Below are 15,223 nucleotides of genomic sequence, written 5' to 3'. Positions count from 1 at the left end.
CGAACATCAGATCAATAATGGATATCCTAATTAAACGTTGCTAATACGATATTTCGCTTTAAATTTCATGTGTGCGATATTTATTAATAACACACGAACGTAATCGCTGAGCTCATTTTAAACATCTAACGACAGCATCATCCTCCCTACAATCCATGCATAATCTGCTACGTATACGTGGAATTGGATGGTTATAAATGATAAAGTAAAATTAGAAATTGTTATAGTGAAATAATGAATGCAATATTGGATTAATATACTTTTATTACTACAAGAAATTTACAGCAGAACTAAGATATAAAATTAATACTGAATAGGAATTGTTATTTTTTAATTAGGCAGTAATTTTAATCAACTGAATAATTGCCATTTTCTCAAGGAGTTTTAGGACTTCAATTTACAATTGGTGTATTACTATGTTTAGGTAATAAGATTTCAGGTATAAATATATGACGAAAGGATATTTAATTCAAAAGCACAGGTATATCAGCATTACCAAAGAAGACAGTACTCTACAGATAGCAAAAAAGCCAACGAAACATAGATATTAAGGGTAAGATAATTTAAATATGGTTCTCTCTGTTTATTATATCTGTAGCTACATGTTCACCCTGAGAACGAAGTTACGGTGTATGGTCACAATTAATAAGTATTAATTTAATGATATAATTTTTCATTAGGGATTATAGAAATAATTAAAATAATAAACTATAAGTAAATCATAGTCCGAAGACATATAATATTGATATCTAGTTACATAGAAAAGTTTTTAAACATTTCTTACATGTAGAAATAATATATTTATTTCGAATTCTCTTGCACTTAAACATTAAAAGTAAATACATCTTTACTATTCATTGCACACTTAAAATCAATAGAATTATTACGAGTGTATAAATTGGAAAAACATTTCATACCTATTCAGAAGTGTATATTATCAAACTAGAGCACGCCTTCTAAAAACTATTTCTTCCCGTAGCAGCAATTATCTTTAAAAGCAAAATTTTGCATTCCACTAATTATTTTGAACTACACATACATTAAAATATATAATTTACTTCTCAAGTTCTGTTTTAAATGACTTGATATTCAGTTATCAAATATATTTATCTCGCTGTTATCTGCTCTTAGATATTGGAACTTTTTCATCCTAATATTACTTTATTAAACTTCTTGAAATGATAACATATCCTTTAACAATATTTTAGTTAGGTTTGTCTTTCACAGTATAAGAATCTAATACATAGATTCATTGGCTATTTAGCGAAAAACACCAAAGTAATAAACATACCTCTGAACACAATAAAAATGGTTCGTCGGCAAAAGTCCTCTTGTTTAATTCTATATTGCGTATGGCTGATATGCGACAACATTATTTTCTAAAATATTCTTTTGCAAAATGAATGTCTTCTCTCCTGATGATGGGTGCGTCTTCGCCTCCACTCAGTGCAAGAAACGCGTTTATGAAGAGCTTTTCTTGGGAACAGCTATCCAAAATTCAAGGTTTACAGAATTACAGGCCTTTCTTTATTCATATCCGTTTTATGGATTATGTGTCTTTCTCAACTCATCTTTCTTTAATACAGTGTATAACCTTATTTACATCACAATAACCAGTTAATTTTAAATATTAAGTAATTACTTTTTATTATACCACAAATGTCATTTACTTTATGTAATGAAAATAAGAAAGTACTAACATTAATGATTTTGTAATTTAAAGTCAAATGGAGTTTCTCCGGCTGGTAGAATTATACTTCTGTTGTGATTTAAAATTTCGGGTTTAATAATGGGAAGAGGAAAAAAGGAAATCTGTGTCATGGTATGCTGAAACAGTCATAAGGAGGTGTCTCTCTTTTCGCAGTTTACCTCTGATACCTATCAGTAGACAGACTTTAGAAGAATCAATTATGTGAAACCTAACACAGTTAAAATTATTAAATTATTTTCGAACTATAGGCAAACCTCAGTTAATATAACAGTTGCACGAGATAGGCAATATAGAATAAGGGGAAATTCCTTCATTACTACTTCTTAAGTAGTAAGTAAGATACAAACACAATTTAGTATCTTCCCTGTTATGAAATAACCCACTTGCCATATTTTCAGAAACAAATGATTCTTTAAACGAGAGAAGTTCTAGTATACGTTTGTTTTCAAATTGAAGAGTTGGGTTAACGTAATATTCTCTTTACGACAACTGGCAAATGTACCACTTAAATCCGACTTCAAAATTAGTTCGTAAAAATTTCATATACTGATCAACATGGCTTCAGAAAATATTTCTAGGTATAAGAGATTTCTGTGTAAAAAGATGTTATACTTGAATAGCAGAGAAATGTCAAAATTTTACTTCAATTCGGTAGAATTGCATAAAAGCATGTTTTATGTTACTTGTATAATGTAAATCTATCTTTAGTGAATATGTAATATTTGTTTCTATCAACAAATATTGTTATTTACAATCTTTCTGAATGTCTTGATAAAATTGGAGTCAAAATACAATTTACCCGAAGCACGATTGAAGCAGTAGGATAAAACTCTTATAATAATTGAAAATGAAATATGGAATGATTAATGTTTAAAATTGCCCAAGTAAAATTACTGATTACAAAAGGATTCAAATATATTAAAATACATTAAAATACATTAATATTAAATACATTAAAATTCGATATTTTTTAATAAACAAGTGTTAACCTTTTAGATAATGGAAAAGTTTTAATGGTATTTGCTTTTGCAAAATGTAATATTTTTCGGATCAGCCTGGCTTCGCTTCCTAAATTTTACATTGCTTATTAAGGTAGTTATAAAAAAGTTGTTGTGTTTCACAAAAATACTTGGTATTGTATTCAAATGGTTCTCTCTTTTATAAGTCGAGTCAATTAATTTTCATAATTAGTTTCTTTCTTTGAGTAGCATAAAATTAAGAATAAATTATTTATATCTACCTATATATTTTCTCAGAAACCCGGAAACCAGGTTTACACTGAAACATGGAACTCCTTCTTGTACTTTGTTTTCTGTCAGTTGCAATGGTGGTAGCTCAATTCGAACGTAAGTTGAATAATTAATGAAAATTTAAATCTTAAATAAGAAATGAATTACAACTTTGGTAAAGTAATGTTTTAATTAAATGATAATATAATTTTGGTCATTTTACTGCGATAACGCTTGTTGCACTAAATACAACACGGGGAGATTAAGTATACTTATAGAAATTTAGCAACATTGACATGTGACCTTAGACCATTTTTTTTATTGCGTTGCTGAGGCAATTTTTTTTCCAGACGTCAGAATGAACATTTCGGTAAAAACAAATTCACACTGACACAAATGACGGTGTTGAAACAAGATAAATAACAAGTTTTTGATACCCAAATTCAGAGTTAGAATGGATATCCTTAAATTTCCAAGTATCCTAATGTTGCGAAAACTGTATTAAATATCAAATAATAACGCAATAAAAAGATTGAGTGAAGTTTCAAAATGAATGACAATTTTAGGCATAATTAACTCAAACTGAGAAATGAGACATAATCAAATAAAACAAACATCATAGTTGTATTTTAATGTGGTTAATAGAATAAATGTGTGTCTATACCTTTGATCACTTCAGTAGAATAGTTCTGTCACAAATAATTCATTCATGCATAACATACAAAATATCCATAGTATTTACGTCCTAAACGACCAAATAGTTCACGTTTATAAACACAGTTATCTACAAGGTCAATTTTATAACATCCTATCTGTCTTTCCACTTCCTCCTTTTTGTGCATTTTTGTTCCTCCAAAAACTCTGTTACCTCTTTCTAAAATCTTAATTTGCATTTGCGTGTAGGCAATGTACCGTACGATACTGTAAAATTCAGAAGTGTGATAACGGGAATAGCCACAATTAACATATATCATTTCTCTGGATTAGTAGGTATTGGAAATTGAAAATCCATTACAGCTTTCCTGGAGAGCGCTGGAATGAAGTCAATGTTGGTGACGTCCAGTAATGGCGTCCAGTAATGACGTATACATGCCTATGTTTCTTGGACATGAAGCGATATAGAACATTAAAGTATCGTGTTATGGAGTTATTTTCATACGTTAACTTTAAAGATAAAATAAATTCAGAATGTGTAAACAATAGAACAGAAGATACGATAAAACATTTCTATTTCTATTCGTAGATAAACTCCAAAGTTCGTTATATAGTTTATTCAAATGGAGATTCTTTTGTAAGGCACATCAAGATATACAGGAAGACACTTCATATAGCGTTTTTTTAATGGCATTAGGTACATGTATTCCAGTGATTTGGAACTGCTTAAACCTTTTAAGACAAAAGAGTTTGGTTATGTTTGCTTCCAGTTGAGCAACACGGCGTTCACTTCTTCATTGCTTTAAAGGTTCTTTCATTTTCTTGCATCTTTTTTCCGCACCAATACATTACAAATCAGTGTAACTCTAGAAATTTTGCCTCGTGTGTGAGATACATGAATTACCTGTCGTGGAATGTAAGCGGCGAGAATATGATCTCAGAGAGTGTTATCAAGGAACGATATCGAGGTAGTGAGAAGTTCTTGTCGCTTACTTCTGATTACCGAACAAAAGTGAGAATGGAACAGATCTGCATACGATGTAGTGGCCACTTTTTCTTTTTCTTCCATTAATTTTCCCATGTTCTGAAATTACTCATTTTTCTAATAGAATAAAGGCTGGTTGATATTTTATATTTGCTGGTCTTTGAGAAAGACAGCGTCTATCACATTCCTTTAATGTTCTCCTTTTCCCCATGGGTTTTAAAGCAGGAAAAGGTTTCATCATTCGTAAAATGTTTGGTCAGAAATCCAGTATTTTCTGTCTGTAGGAGTTGAACTCTCATTTGACATGAATTGGATGTTCTCTCTATTCAGCAGGCATTTGGCATTGCAGCAATTTAAACAGTATTACATCACTGATAATAATGTACAATAAGACTTTAACATTAAAAATTGTGACTCTTTCCTTTGTAGTATATTACTATTTTGATACGCAATCTCTTCCTTGTAACAGTGTTTTCGAACACCACAACTAGTGGTATGTCAAGTGTTGGTGTTTCTTTCACACAAGTTACGGAAACATAAAAAAAGTTTCTCCACTATACTTCCAGAGATTATAAATTGAGTTAACGATATATATATATATATATATATATATATATATATATATATATATATATATAGAGAGAGAGAGAGAGAGAGAGAGAGATAGATAGAGAGAGAGAGAGAGAGAGAGAGAGAGAGAGTATATTTTCAAGTTCATTATACTGCCACATGCAGTTCAGTCTTCGAAAAATGATGATAACTTCTCTCAATCTTCAGATCAATGGGAGAGATTTTAGGAATGATATTGCGTTCATGGTTTTAATCACAATCATAACACATTGAGAAAGTAAAGAAGTGGAAATAACACTTCTGGCTTCGTACCTCAAATGTTATATAACATGAAGCACATTTATTTCTTATAATCTCTCATAAAGATAATTTTATGAAGGGAAATTTTGATATTTTATTAAGTTAGAGCAAATGAGGTGTCCGCCTCCTGTTCCAGTTTCTAAATTGCAATCAGTTGAGTGGTATATCCAGGAAATACGATGGGTTAGGAAAAATTCATGCCACAACTAATGGAGTCCATGCATCATTTCTTGTGTCCGATAAGAGCAAGCAGTTTTATCAAACATGAGTACAGCATGACTGTCAGTCATTGCTGGAAATTTATAGACGAGATTGAGTAAATTACATGGAATTAAACAATTTTACGATCTACATTAATAGTTCCACTTCATTTGCAATTGACATGATAAGTACCTACTATGAAAGATGACCAAACCACAATAAATTCGTTATTTGAGTATAGAGGTGGTTTTGGAAACTAATCTTGATGTTGATGTTAAACTAATCTAAACTCATATGGCATGTACTTTTTTTCATCTTGCTCATTGCACGGAACACCCAGACAAGAGCAGCATTCTGTATGCTATACTCATCTGCAATATAATGTACTCTTTTCAAGGGTCTTCTTTTACATTGTTTCGCAAGATCTACTCCAAACACAATGTTGGACTCTATCTACCGGTTTCATTTCCTATTGATGTGTCACTAGATCGTAATTTTATAAATCTCCATAATTGATTAATTCCTATCCCAAAGAAACTTTAAATGTTTTTCTACGTTTTCTGGACACGAAGTTCTATTTTTAATGAAAGAGAGAACTAATTAGCAATTGTGAGTCCTCAATAATGTATAATAGAAGGATACTTGAAATGGAAACTACCTTGGTACGTTCTGGATATGACAACCCGTTTCCTGGTTGTATATTTATTTTATGAGATTACACATGTGACCATAGTCGATCCCTGTGTTGTTTTGGGAGCGAGAAGCTGTCTACACATATTTAAACAAGACATTTCAATGCCATAAATATAATCTGTTACTTACTTAAATATATATAAGAATGTATTAACCACCGCTTAACCTGGGATCAGTAATAGCGTTATTTCCTTCAGAGCTGGAATTTCTAGTCTCTGTCTCTGTACTAGATTTCAACTTTATCGGCTGATTACTTTTGTCTGGAGCGAAACTAAATTCATTATTTTCTACGAGGACTCTCATTGCTGTAAAAACAAACATTACGTGCTGTAGTTGTTAAGAAAATTATCCAGAAATAGGGACAATATTTTATGGAATTTTTCAACACTATAACGGAGTACCTCACATTGATACACTCACGAGCAAGATAAAACAAACCATTCTACATGATTCGGCAAAAACAATATACAACATGATGTTAAATTGTTCATAAAAGTTTTATTTATTAAATATAAGGAAAATTGTGTTAGTCATTTTTCGAAAAATCATCTGAAAGATGATCAAGAATGATCTACATGTTTACTAAATATATAGTTCAATGTAGATGCGAATCTCTGTATCATTCAATTCAGTAAAAATAAATGAGATATTTTGATAAATCACGCCTTCAGCAGCGTCATCTTTGTATGAGTTGTTGAGTTTTTATAATTATTTAACCATTCGTTAATCAATATTCATTTCCATCCTTTTAGACCCCGCACTTCTTAGTCCCCATTTGTATATTAAATTTTATTGTGATTTCCTAAGTACATTCTATTGCAATATACTGTTACATTTTTAATTCCCTGCGTAAATTCTTCTCTATGTTCATGGATGAATATTCACTCTTCACTTAACATATGATAGAGGTATGTGTGTGATAAAGGAATAGTTTAAGTGTTTTTGTCACCATAATCAATATTTATTTTGAATTTGTTGACAGAGTATGTGAATCCAAATATGTAGATGTGTATATGTTCCTGAATCTGATTATGCTGGTATGTTTATCATTGTCCCAAATGTTTGTTGTTTTGGTAAAATTGATATATAAAAAGAAATCAACACACCCCAAGTATGGGATTTTATTTCATTTGATTTCAACGTATTTTGTTTTCCAGTTCCAATCTGTACTCCGGAATTCTGTTTTCAACACCCTACGGCAGACTGTTTGATTGCGGATGTAGTTGCTGGTATCAGAAAATGGAATTGCATGTGGAGACCATAAGAGTATGTTCATTAGTTATTCTATCATAAAAATAAAAAAAAAATGTTAAACTTTCTGAAATGAAAGATTTTATAAGAAATTTGAGTTTTAGTATTGTACAGGAAATGTATCAAACGACACGAAGGTGTGGAGCATTGGAGAAACAAATTTCGGAATACATACAACACACACATACACAAATATATATATATATATATATATATATATATATATATAGATATATATAGATATATATACAGGTGAGTGAAAAGTCCTTGCACACCTGCCTGCATAAGTTTGAAAATCGACGAGAAAAGTAAAAAAGTGATGATAGGAACAGAGGGTTCATGAGGGGCCGCAACGTTTGGAGTGTATATCAGTCATGGCCGCCATCTTGAAATCTGCCATTTTGGATTCAAGTCAATTTTTAAAATGGGAAGCGCGGTGTATGACACATCAAATAACAGTAGCATGACTTCAGAAGTTTAGTGCTGTATTTTTTTTTATCTTGTACAGTTTAGAAGTTATTAATGTTCAGAAGTGGTAAATTACTTTGATACTGACCTAGTTCTCTCTTTGTTCCAGGTGATCTAAAATGGGTCTGACACGTAAACAGAAGATATAAATTATTCTTATATCAGGGGAACGCAGGTACCGAACAATAGCAGCTTACTACAACAGACGGCATCCAGACAGAGAACGGGTATCGCATAGCACGGTCGCTCACGTGATCACCAAATTCCAGGAGACGGGCTCTGTTCAAGATAGGGCACGTAGTGGGCGACCAAAGACTGTCACCAATGAGGAAACTCCAACGGCAGTTGTAGCGTCGTTTGTGAAAAGTTCTATACGAAGTACCCGTCGTGTGTCCCTAGCATGTGCAATAAGCCAATCCTCCGTTGTCCGGATATTGCACGCCAATCTGTGGCATCTTTACAAGCTGTACATGGAACATAAACTGAACGAGGATGACCCTGATCGCCGGTTTGAGTTCTGCATGTGGGCTACTGAACAACACGAACTGGATCCTGCGTTTGCCAAGGGCATATTGTTCAACAACGTGTTGTATTTCAGTTAGAATGGGGATGTTAATCGACATAATTGTCCATACTGGTGTGACGCAAATCCGCACTGGGTTGACCCGTGTCGAGGACATAGTCCAGCGAAGGTGATAGTGTGGGGTGGCATATGGGACACCCGCATCGTTGTGCCATTTTTCATTTACAACACTTTAACTGCACTACAGTATCTGATGCTGCTGCAGGACCTTGTGTTCCCTGCCACACTGAACGCTGACGGCATTTTCCCATCTTATTTTCAGCACGATGGAGCCCCTCCACACTATGGACTTTGTGTCCGTGAATATTTGGATAAACAACTGCCAGAAAAGTGAATTTGTCACCTTGGTCCCCTGGATTGGCCACCCAGATCTCCTGACTTAACGCCCCTTGATTTTTATCTATGAGAACATCTTAAGTAGATAGTGTATTCTAAGACAATCCGTGATTTGAGACACCTGGAGGAACGCATGTAACAAGCCTGTGACCAAATTTCAGGAGGCATTCTCCTCTGTGTGTGGTCAGAATGGTTGCGGCGACTACAGTTGTGCATTGCACGGGATGGACAACACGTAGGACAATGTAGCATTCAGTATCAAGGTAACTTCCCACGTTTGAACATTTATAACTTCTAAACTGCACAAGATAGAAAAAATAAATTACATCACTAAATTCCTGAGCTCAAGCTAGTGTTATTTGATTGTTCATACACCGCCCTTCCCATTTTAAAAAATGACTTGAATCCAAAATGACGGATTTCAAGATGGCAGGCATGAATGACATACACTCCAAAAGTTGTAGCCCCGCATCAAACCACTGATCCCATCATCGCTTTTTATTTTTCCTGTCGATTTTAAAACTTATGCAGGTTTCCAAGGAATTTTGGCTCACCCTGTATACATACCTGACGATTCTTGACATTATACTATTCATATGTAGTTGCTACTGTAAGAATGTATATTGTTGTTTCATATGTTCAAAATATTCATACATTCTAACTTTTTTTATGTAACAACATGTTTAATGCATTCTTCGAATTAGGCATTATTTGTTTGAAATTAGTATATAACATAGATGGCACAGTATGATATGTCACACTGTTTTTGTGTATTTTGTCCAAAGACAAGAACAGAAGGTAAACTAATATTTGTTGTTGGCAGAATAGGGACCCTAGTTTGTGTAGTGAAAATTCGGAAGGCTAATTACCACATCACGGAGGGAAGTAGCAAAGCAAGCTCATTTCAATAATTTTCACCTCACTTTAGTGTGATTCTTTGATTATTACAAGGATACATCTGTAACTGTTTTGGATATTTGAGTCATTCTAAGAAGTCTCTGCGTGTGACACGATTAAGAGAGAAAACAATAGTAGATACAATCTAATAGTTAACTACAGTTTTTTTTTATTGAAGGCCTATACATTAGAAAAATAAACAACCATTTCGTGAAAAATACAAGCTTCCCATTATTACTGTCAGACATACTTTAACGGTCAAATTTTTTTTATTCATTTTCAACGACCTAAACGCATGTTATTATGAATGCAATTTTAAAAATTTATGTTGTTTTTTGATTGATGCATTTTTAATCTTTATATAGTAATATAAATAAACAAAAACACAAGTTAAAGTTTGAATAATATATTTAGATGATATTGTATTTCCTAAATTATGTTCTGTCATCTGTCTACTGTGGTAATGAAGACATTGATAAGAGCATATTTTAATATTCCTTCAAAGCAGCAATGTTCTCATACAGTATCATTTTTTATATCTATTTTTTCGAAACCTGTACATTACATGGATTCTCAATTCAGTCATACCAATTTCTTTGAGCGCTTTGCGGTATATCTATTCTTATATGTTTCATCTTTGGAACTTTTTAACAGATAAACCACTAATATTATTATAGAATCTTGTTTAATTCACTGTGATGTTCTACATATTGATTCAAATATTTTGATATTACATATATACCATATTAGTTTGAAAACTATTTCATTCAGTCTATTTTTAGAAAATTATTGAAACATAATTCTGCGTTATTAATAATTCTTCAATGTGAACGTATGAGTGTTTTAGGCTATTTGGAACGACTTCCTTCTGAAACAATTATTTTGCTCCAATATTTTGCAATTATGATTCAAAACTGTAGCAATAAATCTGCTCACACTACTCTTGAAGTTTGCTACATTGTTACGTACTTTTTACATATTTAAACCACCATTATCCACATACGTTTGTATATAATAACATGATGTATTGCTATTAAAAGATCTGCCCACCAAAATACCTCCCACAAAATTTTAACATGAAGTTTGGCAGACCACAGTTAGACACATAAATGTTGCGTCTTTGAATATAATTATACCACATTCTAAACCAAATCAAGGCGACAATTGAAAAAGAAACGAGAAACTTAGAAACGTATGCATGATCCACAAAATATTACACGTTCAGAATAGCAGTGGTTGATTGAAAAATATTTCAAATTATTATAAAGACGTTGATTTTAATTTAAAACCTTATGATAAATGCAGAACTCCATGCATAAATGATAAATTTTCTCTCTAAGTTTTTGGTGAGACAGAGTTTTTGAATTTTAAATTGAAGATGTTCCGCAATTTCAGCAATGCTAGTTTATTAAACGTACCTTAAAGTAGCATCTTGTTAAAATTCGACAGTTAGATTGCGTTTCAAATCACAAATCCCCATGCCGAATAATAATATATTTTTGTCATGTGTGGAATTCCCATTGCCCAGTTCTTCGAAACTGCAGTCAAATGCTCGTCCTACATGTTGCTGGTTATCCCCGGCCGATCATCCGGCTTCTTATACCCTCTGATTATGAACAACACAAAGATAGGCTCTCTGTCTGGATTGTTTTTCCTAGAAGGAAAACTCGCTACGGCACGTTTCTTGTAATAGGATTTGAGTCATAAAAGACGAATGGATCCGAGCCGTGCGACGGAGGATTTAAGCGCATGCGCAAAGAGCATAATCGCATACAGTGGGGCCCTAAATGATTGGTGCGAGTCTTGAGAAGTGGATGGTCCATGTATGTTGTTCTCCGCCTGAGGTAAACTTGCACTTCTTCCGGCTGGCTGTTATGTGTTCGAATTGTCCGATGTCCGAATCTCTGAAAATATAAATATAAAACGATTCTCAAAATATAAAAATTTGAAAAATAATAAAAACACAAGAAGGCAAAACATCCGAAAACTTCCTTCTCTTGTGTGCTTGTGAGCTTTATCTTTTTATTCGATAAATTGTTCTTTTAATTCCATTCTTCGTGTTTTCTGTTATACACGTGCAAAGCGTTTCTGCTGATGTGAAAGGTTTCCTTCCACATCCCTAGACCACATCAATCACAAGGTGATCGTGTTGTGAGGTTGAGCTTATGGAATAGCCAAACGAGTAGCATAAGTTATCTTTGCAAGCGCTCCGTTGTGGAGTTGCGGCGTTCACATTTCTCTTTATAAGCATTACTTAATAGAAATGTTCATGGGTACTAAACCGCCTAAAAGACCAAACCAAACGAGAGCGAGGCAAATTCTCAACGTCTAGATGGTGTTGAAATGACAAGTATCGCTTTGTTGTGGTACAATGTCTTCTAACGGAAATTAGCGATTGTAATTGTACCAATGCTGAAGGAAATCACCAGAGAGCTATTAATAATTAATCATCTTTTCTCATTAATAAAATTGTCACTTATCCAACAAAACACGTTAAAAGATATCTAGAAATTACCGAGTTGTACTTCATTGGTGGAAACGATCTACGCGAAAGAAACACAGGGGCTAATCAAGTTGTCTGACATTAGACCATTTAACGTGTTAGTAGAATATTATTGTTTATTGAGTGTTTCTCATTGTGTGATTTTGTTTTCAACTTATAAACATCACCGAAAAGGAGATTATGTAAGAACTTACCAATATGTTGTAGATGTATCTAGCATGAAAAGTAAAACGTTATGTGAACTGGTGCTTTTCAGTTACAAATTCTAACTTCCATTTTGCTTGTACGTCCGGACTATGCTATTTATACTGCAGCAATTAGTAAACCATTCTATGGTAGTGCGAATTAACTTTTTCCCACATTTCACCTAAAGGTAATTCACCCTTAAAAGTAAACTAACTTTTTTTTATTTTTATAAGAAATTGCATTCCACCACTAATGATTAATTTGACTACAAAATATTAACAAAATCGCATGATTCCTATAGAAACATAATTATATAAAAAAAACTCTTATTAAAATTATACTCCCTTTTGAAAAAACATGTTTTCGCAGCATTATATACATGTTTATGAAATGTTTCTTTACGAAATATGAACGAAATTACCTGACTTATTTTCTAGGAAGTCGTCCAAAGAAAAATAATTCCAAGGGAAAGAATATATATCTTAGACTTCTTTAGGAGTATTAAATTATGCCATATTGTCCGATTAATATCGAAATCTTAGTTTCTAAAGTATAAAGAACATCCTATCAGAAGAGATCAGAAGAGTGTTGGGTCCGGTGGCCAATGGGAAGAGCGGTGGTGAGAGTTCAAAAAAGTATTGGATGTATATGGTTAAGAATAATGTTAGTAGAAATGCTTAACAACAACAAATTTTCGGACAGAGCTTTACAGAGAAGATTCATCAGAAACGACCACCGAGATACTTGGAAAAAAGAAGGAGATTTATTTTGGAGTGTTATATATTTAGAATGTATACATTAGGGTATTTTAGTATATTAAAAATTAAATATAATACTATCATAGCATAAACGAGAAAAAACATACTAGAATCCGGTACACGTACAAGTAGTTAACAAGGTGTTTGTTGCAAAGGCTTAGAACAATATTTGCCAACTGGTAATTGACCTGTATCAAAAGAAAGAAAAATTACACCTCAAACATTTTATTTTGTCTCTTTCTGGTGCATCGATTCACTGATTTTTTTAAGTCGTACGTTTTCTAAATCTTTGTTCTATTCTGCATATGCTTTGTCATGTGTAACGTTAAGATATCCTGATATGTGGACTCCATATTATTATAATACATGATCTCACCATGATAGTCAATTTTCCACAAATCGTAAATTAGTAGTACCTTACTACACAGTTCATATAAACTATCGAAATTTCAAGTTTATGGTTTAAGCAACTTAACGTAAGTAAAAGTTTAAGCAACTTTTTCTTATATCTCTACGTAGAGAAGATGAAGTCAACACCAAGATTCAGCAGCAGTATTAGTTTTTAGATTTTGCACAGGCTCGGTGAACCTGTAAGAATAATTGGAGTAAGAGTATAACTACAAATCAAACCCGCCCACTTTCACTTCCTATCGCGACTGTTTTCCACTTATTTGTTATCATTTGGTTACTAAGCATCATTTTAGTTTACTCCGCATACATGCGTAATTGGTGCAAATGATTATTACTATCTTTACAGATTCCTGTTTGTTTTCTTCTGCGGCCGATACCATAAAGGAGTTTGCACAAATGAAAATTTAGAATGTATTTGAGGATTTTGAACGTTAATATTGACGACAATAAGTGTCGATTTTTTTTACCACACTTTTGTTTTGCTTCTTACTGTTTCTGGGAACATACCTATTAACTAAAGAGCAGTACTTTGAAGAAACAGTTTTCACCCTAATTGAAGATATTGTACATTTAAAGACTTTTGATAATGATTTCAGAAGTTAGCGTTAATAATAATTGGATAATTTCAAAATTGTATTTAATTGTTGGTAATAAATTGCCTAATTGAAAAGGAAATTTCAATTATTACCTTATTCAAATTTTCTTTTAATCTTACATAGATAGTTAATTGTAATGTGATTTTTCTACGTTGTGCTGTTGTTTTAAAGCTTGTACTTACTGGATATTTTACTGTGTTTGCAACGAATAAACATGCATGCAACTTTGTATGCCTCCAGATTATTGGCTTACATTTGATATTATATTTATATGATAGGATGCGATTTTCTTTTAATACCAGCTTAGATACGAACATATGTAATATAGAAAAGGAAGGTGTTTTATGCTGAACCGAAAACGGATAATACTGCGAATGTTGTGTCAAAAATATAACACCAAAGAATGTGTTTCTGGTTTTATGCTGAAAATGTAGCAGAAGCTAAAAGTAAATATGTGCAATATATGTGTGTTATTTTTGTTTTAAAAAATCAACATTTATTGTTTCATCTGCAGCAAGTTGCACGCTTTAAACATGAGACTCAATATGTGTTTTTCTACAGTATAATTTACCAAAATAGCTGAATGGTACTTTCTCCATTTTCATCCCAGTGATCTCTGTAGTTTATATTTTTTGTTTTCTTTTGTGTCCATCTACAGGTAAATTTATAATGATCTGTGACAGTTTAATGATGCATGATAGTTTAATCTTTAGAATTAAACAATACGGCAGAAATGGATTTTAAAATATTTAATTTTCTTTTAACGAATTACTTGAACATAACACTAGGATAAAATAATACGTTTCTTAATATAATATATATTTATCTTCTTTCCTGTTTTATTACTACTTCTCGCAAAATACTCTACTTACTTTAGAAACCTTATATGGT

General features: G+C 32.4%; 1 long non-coding RNA gene across 1 annotated transcript; it reads left to right on the top strand.

Moving 5' to 3' along the window:
• The first annotated feature begins 432 nt into the window (after window positions 1-432).
• LOC145693985 (uncharacterized) lies at window positions 433-14,280 on the top strand. The gene is made up of 4 exons (XR_014132872.1): window positions 433-553; window positions 2,968-3,057; window positions 7,501-7,609; window positions 14,083-14,280. It is a non-coding gene; the product is annotated as an uncharacterized LOC145693985 (long non-coding RNA).
• Window positions 14,281-15,223: the final 943 nt, after the last annotated feature.

Source organism: Thermobia domestica, chromosome 9, assembly GCF_964235325.1.
Source record: "Thermobia domestica chromosome 9, izTheDome1.hap1.1, whole genome shotgun sequence".
Lineage (NCBI taxonomy): Eukaryota > Metazoa > Arthropoda > Insecta > Zygentoma > Lepismatidae > Thermobia > Thermobia domestica.
The sequence above is the reverse complement of the archived record's forward strand: the minus strand, read 5'-3'. Positions and strand labels throughout refer to the sequence as shown.